The sequence below is a fragment of the Tigriopus californicus genome, chromosome 3 (assembly GCF_007210705.1).
Source record: "Tigriopus californicus strain San Diego chromosome 3, Tcal_SD_v2.1, whole genome shotgun sequence".
NCBI lineage: Eukaryota > Metazoa > Arthropoda > Copepoda > Harpacticoida > Harpacticidae > Tigriopus > Tigriopus californicus.
Window position 1 is genome coordinate 4,889,013 of NC_081442.1, and position 7,262 is coordinate 4,896,274.

Sequence of the window (7,262 nt, forward strand, 5' to 3'; positions counted from 1 at the left end):
AAGAGGTTTTATTTCCTGGATTTTTTTAGGTTAAGCAGTCTTAGGATAAGCAGCCAAACATACACAGGATCATTGAGTATGCGTTGAAGTGGGTGTTTTTTGTATTTGGGATACCAGGGTTGGAGGGGTGAACCTTGCCCGGTCAACGAAGCTAGCCATCACATCATCCGTTTACAGTTCCGATTCGCAATGTCATAGTTCGTTTCAGTTTGGTCAGTGGGTGTGGTTAGCGACTAAAAGCTTCCTTTAAAAAAGTCGAGTATGATGGAGAATTTGTGCGACTCTGACGGCTTTTACGGACGACATCAAAGCCAACATATTTTATGTCCCTTTCCATTCTTGACATGTTTACAATAGCTTTCAACTTGTTGAACGTGGATTGTCTTTTTTTCCAGAAGAATTGCTGTACAGACCCAACTGTTTCAGCAATTAAAACACTTCCGAAACTAAAACTTGAGCCCAAACATTGTTTTCCCGTGTCTGTATTTTCTATTGCTATTTATGAAAGTTTTTGAACAGATTGAAAATTCGTATTCGTCTGACCACTGAACAAGAACAAACAAAATTTGGGCCAAAAACGTCTGGACTTGTTTTTTTTTTGTGAGTGGGGATGATGGGCCTGGCCTTTTTTTATGTCTTCCATTTTCTTGGGGCTTCTCGAGATTTTTATCCATTTTTCCAATGTTCAACTGTAAATATCAAATTCCTATCGAGGCCCCCACCTAAATTACAGCCCTTATGGCTTGAAACGTCAAAGAAACAAGCAGATGAATACATTGCCGTCAAGTGACTAACGTTCATACTTCAGTGTCTGTCTAATGGCCACTTTTGAGTAACATTTTGGCCTCCAATGGTCCCGGACTTCTGGCAACGCCGTGTCCGGGCACCGCACTCCAGATTTTTTTTCCTATCGGGTTCAAGTAGCCATAGACCATGCAATGACTAGATAGGGCTGAGCCGAGGAAAAAAGGCGAACACTTTGTTTAATCAGCTGAAACATACCTTTTAGTGTTGAGTGACTCAAGCTGGAACATTGATCAGCGTGGCCGGATTTTGTGCGAAAAGGTCCATGGTCATCGAACCAGGACCCTGTGTGGCCCAGCTTATATTTATGATCCGACGGTCAACCTGACTTTTCTAGGAGGTCCAACAGCTGACATATGGTCCATTGGTGTGTACCTTAAGATCAGGTTCAGGCCAGATCCAGTCAAGGGAGCATGGTCTGTGGTACCTAGGGCACCCTCCGTCGACTCAGTCGAGGTGCCTGATGTGAAATGACCGGCGGGTTAGAGGTTGGATGAAGACGTGGGTCGACCCGCCCACCCGTTGAGTTTTGAGATAAGCGGAAGCGCCCGACCAGGTTGATCAAAAGGGAAACCCCTCCTCCCTCTCCTCCTCCGTTCTTCTTGACTTTGGTCTGAAGTGTTCTTCCTTGACACTCACTCACTCACTCATTTTGTTGGAGCGGAAGACGGGAGAAAAGATTAGATCAGGGACATTGCCATCAGTGCTTTCATTTGACCTGTGCGGACTGAGTTAACCTATTGCATCGATTCTCCACGCCCTCCATTCCTCTTGATCATGTGGAAATCCAAGTGGGTGTGGCGAGTGGGCCTTTGGCCGATCCTAAGGGGTTTGCCGGCCAATCATGCGCGGCTCGGCAGATGATGATGATGATGAGTTGGGAGACGGATCCGGATTATGTCAACGAAATGTCCGAAGAGCAACAACGTTGGGGGGGCCGAGATACCGGCACCCTCGAGTGAGTCCGTAGCCCTTAGCCGGCGTAGGCGGTAGAGCGGAAGGCGGGGGGCGGAGACCTTGTGATTAAAGGGTAGACAGACTGACATCCACGCCTGACCTGGGGGGTGTGGTCCACTGGTTGCTTTCATTTTCCAAGCATACTCCCTGGATATTTATTACTGACTGATTCATGGGGTTAACCCCGTCTCTCAAATTTACATGAATTGAAAATTCACTCGGCCAAGCTCTATTTTTTTAATGAAGCCCTATAGAAAATGAGAAACTAGTCTGACTGTAAGAGAAATGAAAGAATCGAAGCCGGATCACCGACCGCGACGACCTGTAATAATTGGTTTGTAAATGTGTCAGATCCGTTCCATCACATTTAAAATGCATATTTTGAAGAGTTGGTCAATGATAATAGTGCCCTAAAGTACTCTCGATCCCTGGATATGAAATTCTAGGATATGTGCCAGGAACCAAATTTCCATATCCCCATCAAAGCCTATCGTTGTCCTTTGGGCTCGTGCCACGTTTCCTAAGGATACATCTCATTTTTGTCTGTAAAGTATGGCTGCATTCCGGGCCGAAAGTCATGCAAGAGGACGCAGAAATGCGCCAAAAGAAGCTCTCCACGGCTGGCTACCAGGCTTCACATGGCTATGGTGGCAAATTTGGGGTGGAAACCGATCGGATGGACAAATCTGCCATGGGTCACGACTATCAAGAAAAGTTGGAACAAAACGCCTCACAAAAGGATTATGCAAGGGCTTCGGTGGCAAATATGGCGTTCAAAAAGACCGAATCGATCAGGTGGGACAGACGACAACTCTCCAAACTTGTTTGTATTTTTGAAATAGTATTGGAATTGGTTGCGGTTCTATTTAGTCTGCGGGTCGTTGGGATCATGTGGAGAACGTGGAGAAGCATCAGTCTCAAAAAGACTACAAAAACTGGATTCGGTGGCGAGTTTGGGGTTCAGAGTGAACGTGTGGATAAGTCCGCTTTGGGATGGGAGCATGTGGAAAAAGTGTCGAAGCACGAGTCGCAAAAAGGTAGGTTAAAATAGATCTCGTTCAAATTCGTGAAGCATAAACTTTGTTTTGTCGAAATGTCTCAGATTACAAATCTGGCTTGGCGAGATCATGGCGTCCAAAAATGACCGAATGGATCCGAGTGCTTTAGGGTGGGGATTTTCTATGAAACCCTGAACGTCACGCTTCACAGTTAGGTGTATATGAGTGAATCAAAAGCATGCGAGCAAAGACCATTAACTGTGGCATTTTGAATTTTGGTTTCAATTAACCTTGATTTTTGGCCTCGGCAGAAAGCACGTTTCCACGTCTAAGAATAATTTTGTGCTTTTCCTATAGATTACAAGACTGGTTTTGGAGCCAGTATGGCGTGCAAACGGATCGAGTGGATAAGTCCGCTTTAGGGTGGGAGCACATTGAGGCCAGCAGTCAGCATGAGTCTCAAAAAGGTTTTCTTCTTGGGTGGCTAAGACCTTACGTGTATGTAAAGATGAAACGTTAAAATTGGTATCCTTTAGATTACAAGACCGGCTTCGGTGGACAATTTGGGGTGCAAAAAGATCGCGTGGATAAGTCCGCTTAGGTTGGGAACATCGAGACGAATTGAACAACATGAGAGTCAAAATGACTACAAGAAAGGATTCGGCGGTAAATTTGGCATTCAAAAAGATCGTCTGGACAAGAATGCCATTCTTATGAAGAACAAACTGAAGTGATTGGTGCCAAATACGAGAAAACACGACCGAATGGTGAGTATTTTGGTGTAATTTAATTCAAAATTGATTGTTATCAACAAGTTCCTTCTGTTTTGTTTGAAAAAGTTCCTGCCAAAAATGCGGCTAAATTTGCGTGCACGTTTTGAGAACATGGCCCAAGCAAAATGCAGATGATGCCAGAAAGCGGGCCGAGGATGAGAAGAAACGCCGCGAGCAAAAGAGAACAAAAGGAACGCGAAGAAGCCAAACGAAAAGAGGAAAAAAGGGGCAAAAGGAGGAACACGAGAGAGAGGAAATCCGCAAAAGGAAGAGGAGGAAACGCAACGAACAGCACCGAAAACAGAGGAAGACATGAGAAAGGCCGAAGAGGATCGAGAACGGGCCAGAAAAGCCGAAGAGGAAAAAATAAGAAGACAACGCGAAGAGGAGGAAGAAAAAATCAGGAAATTAGAGGCCGAAAACAAAGAGCGCGAGGGCTGAAGAAGCCCGTGAAAGGCAACGGAAAGACGAGGGAAAGAGGCAAAAAGAGTGGAAGAGCGACGACGCCAAGAGGAGCTTGAGGCTAGAATGGCCAGAAAGAAAAAATGGAACGAGAAAGAAAAGAGGAGGAAAGAAGGATCCGCGAGGAAGAAAACCGGAGGTTGAAAGAGGAAGAGGAACGGCGAGCACGGGAAGAGGAAGAAGAGCGGTTGAGGAGGAAGAAAGCGGAGGAAGAGCAAAGAATACGGGAAGCCAATGAGAAGAGAAACGCCGCCAACAACAAATCCAGCAGCAGAAGCAACAGGAAGCCCAAGAACCAACCATTATTTCTCCACCAGCCTTTGTAAGTAAAAGTGTTTTGGTGCTTTACTCTTTGATGGAGTTAACATTTCATCATGATTAGGGTCAGTAATAATTTGGACTCTGAGAGATTTTTGGATAGGCCGCGACACGCCCGCAGACTCATTTTTAATGTTTAGTTATTAGTCGCTTTTTATTTCTATTGTTGATTGTCAAATAATTTGGACTCTGAGAGATTTTTTGGATAGGCCGCGAACCCGCCCGCAGACTCATTTTATATCGGTTCCCTAGGGAGCTCAGGGGCGGGCCCTGCTGCGACCAACTTCCGGTTAATGGGACTTTCAGATTGATATTTGGGTCTCTGGTCTCAAAGATGTTCAAACCCTTTGATTCGAGCTCTCGCGCAATTTCCAATCATGAGAGAATGTCCCCCTATTACTTAGCGTCAAACTTAAAGCTATAAAACAGCTCTGGGTTTGCATTTGGCCGGATCAATCCGGTGCCTCAAATAATATATGATATGTAGGGGGTTTTTCCGAGTGACCGAAAATAACGCCAATAGAAATATTTGACACTTGAAGATTATTCACTCAAATAGCATTATAAAAAGTTACTGGAATACTCGATGTAGCCTCGTTTTGGACCACGAGAGGGAAATAATGTTTAAGTTATTAGTCGCTTTATTTCTATTGTTGATTGTCAAATTGCCTTGTTTTCTGTTCACTCTGTAGAAATTGTTGATGCACAACCGGCTAGTTCAAGATTTTTTTGTAAACTGTTTTTTGATCAACATACAAGACTTAATCTAAGAATCTATTCGGCAGGAATAAAACAGTACGAAGGCAGGGTTGGTCAGAAAGGTTCTTTTTTATGAATCAATAGAGAAATAATCTGACACAAGCTCCTTCTATATTTAAAGGATTTTTGAACAAATTAGAACAACCTGGTGAAAAGCCATAATGAAATGACTTTGATATTTAGTTTTTTTGTAATAATTCTTCTGGCTTTTTCGCCGGACTATTCTGGTGTAATTTTTTTTTTTAAGAATGTTCAAGTCATGAGGAGAAGATTTGTAAAAAGAAAACCTTTGCTTGAATAACGGTGGCAATTGTCTCACCTCTATCTGTTTTTCAAAAAAGAAAAAAAAAAACTAATGGCCGGAACGTAAGCGATAAGATTCAACTCAAACTTGTTGATTGAACTTCCACGGTTTTTACACCCCTCAAGAACGTTTTTTAAACCCAAGAAATAAGTGATGTAAAAGTATCTGATAGTAATCATCTCACTTTTCTAGAGCGATAATCAGGACGACGTTGGTTTGACTGCCATAGCTTGTATGACTACCAAGCTGCCGCTGAAGATGAGATATCCTTTGATCCCCAATGATATCATTACCAACATTGAACAGGTAATTGCATATTTTTAATATTTCCAGTGCTATTTAGGGGAGATTCGAAGCTTTCTTCACCTTTCTTCATCAATGTAACTCAATGGCTGAAAGCTTAAATGGGCAATTATTGCTTGAAATACCAAAAACCGAATATCAGGTATTTTGATTGCGCATCCGCTTACTCGCTTGATCATGCGTCCTCGTTCTCAACCATCTCATTTAAGCTTTCATTGGAACATATCGCTTCACCAAAAGAACAATTTTGAGTCAATTTTTGAAGAAGAAAAAATCGCGAAATTAAAATTGATGTGGCCTTCTCAAAATATGACACTGCTTATATTTCGAGGATTAATATTTTGCGTCATTTCATGGATTTCCGGGAACTTTTCCTCTGTCTGAAATGATTATGCAAGTCCATTTTGGTTTATGAAGACGATGCTTCAAATGGGCTCTTGGTAAGATCTGTTTGAAATTGGTCCACGTCGTTTCTTCCCCGCTCCCAAATGTTTTCGAAATCTTTTTCTGATAATGATCCAATGATGTCTATGCTTTGGGGTCAGATTTGCGTCCTTTGGTATTTCTGGCCTTCTTCCTTGCTTTACTGGAAATTGTTTTGTACGTCTATGGTGGCTCTTTTATTCCACCAAACAGGTTGATGAATGGAATGGTGGTTGGGTGAATGTCACGCCAAGTTCGGCTCTTTCCCGCCAATTTACGTGGATCTGCAGAGACTAACCTTATCTTTGGCAACCCAAAGAACAAGTTCTTCCCGATCAAATCATACAACGGTTAAGAAAAAAAACTTTTCGACCACGGAAATATTCATGCCATGTCATATGTGATAAATATTATTCGGCTTACTTGTGCGTCTCACATCGTACTTCGTTCTGTACTTGTTCTTGTACCTAATGTGTTTCATGAAATGCATGGTCAATCAAACTGTATTTATAAGTGCTGCTCGTGAAATCCATCTAGTATTGTCCACCTTGTTGAAATCTCATTGGAAGCTTCTGTTCTTAGCTTTGATTTCAGTATTTGTTTACATCATAATTTGACATCTTGAATAAACCCGAACTGGTGCTAATTCCATCAAATTAGTGATCATATTGACTTGCTCCATGATTACTAACCAACAGATTGACGAGAATTGGTGGGTGGGCTCGTCCCAGGGACGTTTCGGACTCTTTCCCAAAAACTTCGTTGAGCTTGAATCCTACATCGGAAACAACTTCAGTGCTTACCGTATTCGCTACTTGATTTCAAACATCATGATCAAAAAGTGAATATCGAAGCTGGAAGTACAAAATAGATCATGCCACCAGATTTCTGAGAATTGGATCCATTGATTCGAGAAATTCGTCGAGCGTCGGCCAACAAAGTGACTTCGCCTAGAAGGGCTAGCCACCTAATTTCGCCTATTCACGTGTTGTTTTTAGTGAATGTACGTACCTATGCGCTCGAAGCTCGTGAGTGCAGACCCCGATCTGTCATCTAACCTACCAATTTCGTGTTTGTTACGATATCGAAATATCTCGGGACTTGGTGCATGTAAATAGGTAGGTTCTAGAGAAGCTTGTTTCAACTAGCAACCGATTAGGG

At 42.8% G+C, this 7,262-nt stretch overlaps 1 pseudogene; it reads left to right on the forward strand.

Annotated features, from left to right (window-relative positions):
- The first annotated feature begins 1,681 nt into the window (after nt 1-1,681).
- On the forward strand, nt 1,682-6,946 carry LOC131878103 (src substrate cortactin-like; annotated as a pseudogene).
- Nucleotides 6,947-7,262: the final 316 nt, after the last annotated feature.